This window comes from Nannospalax galili, unplaced genomic scaffold, assembly GCF_000622305.1.
Source record: "Nannospalax galili isolate Female #2095 unplaced genomic scaffold, S.galili_v1.0 scaffold359, whole genome shotgun sequence".
In the NCBI taxonomy this organism is placed as follows: Eukaryota; Metazoa; Chordata; class Mammalia; order Rodentia; family Spalacidae; genus Nannospalax; species Nannospalax galili.
Window position 1 is genome coordinate 932,068 of NW_008347042.1, and position 1,225 is coordinate 933,292.

The 1,225-nt window shown below is 36.7% G+C and overlaps 1 protein-coding gene across 1 annotated transcript in view; it reads right to left on the reverse strand.

Annotated features, from left to right (window-relative positions):
• Setd7 (SET domain containing 7, histone lysine methyltransferase) overlaps positions 1–1,225 on the reverse strand; it is a 62,024-nt gene that overhangs the window by 23,053 nt on the left and 37,746 nt on the right. The window lies entirely within an intron of this gene.

A 1,225-nucleotide genomic window follows, 5' to 3' on the forward strand; every position in this document is an offset into this window, starting at 1 on the left:
TTACCCAGCCTGACTGGGGTAACATGAAATCTTAAAGTGGTTTTAATTTGCATTTCCCTAATTATTAGTGATATTGAACATCTTTTAAGATGCTTCAGAGCCATCTTTATTTCTTCTTTTGAGAACTCTCTGTTCAGCTCTTTAGTCCATCTTTTAATTTGGTTATTTCTTGTCTTGGTTCTCTGTTTTTTGAGTTTGTTATATATTCTGGATATTAAACCTCAGTCAGATTTGTCACTGGTGAAGATTTTCTCCCATTCTGTGTGTTCTCTGTTCACTTCCCTGGTAGTCTCCTTTGATGTACAGAAGCTTTTTAATGAGGTCCCATTTGTTGATTCTTGCCCTTGTTTCCTGAGCAATTGATGTCTGGTATAGAAAATCCTTTCCTACACCTATATCTTGTAGGTTTTTCCTAATGTTTTCTTCTAACAGTTTCAGAGTATCAGGCTTCCCATTGAGGTCTTTGATCCACTTGGAATTGACTTTTGTGCAAGGTGAAAGGTAGGGGTTTCATTTCTTTCTTCTACAGCTGAGATGCAGTTTTGCCAGCACCATTTGCTGAACATGCTGTCTTTCCTCCAGGTGAATGTTCTTGGCCCCTTTGTCAAATATCAGATGGGCTGAAATTGCATGTACGCATATTTGGGTCTTCAATTTTGTTCCATTGATCTATGGGTCTATTTTTGTGCCAGCACCATGTTGTTTTTATGACTATACCTCTGTAATATAATCAGAAATGTGATATGATTTCCTTCTCTTGTCTTATTTCTCTTGTAAGATTTCAAACTCTATATTAAAAAGGAGTGAAGACAGTGGCAGCCCTGTCTGTTTCCTGACTTTAATGGAATGCTTCCAGGTTTTCTTCATTTAGAATGATGTTGGCTGTGGGTTTGTTGTGTATAGCTTTAATATGTTGCAGTATGTTTCCTCCAGTCCAGTTTCCTCTAGGACTTTTAGCATAAATCCGTGTTAAATTTTGTCAAATGACTTTTCTGCATCTATTGAGATGATGATGTGGTTTTTGTCTTTGAGTCCATTTATGTGATTTAAGACATTTATTGGCTTACATATATTGAGTCATCCCTGCATCTCTGGAATAAAGCCAAGTTGATCATGATGGACAATCTTTTTGGTGTGTGTCTGTTTGTGGTTTGCAAATATTTTGCTGAGAATTTTTGCATCTCTGTTCATTGGGGTGATTTCATTTTTTACTATGCCTTTTACG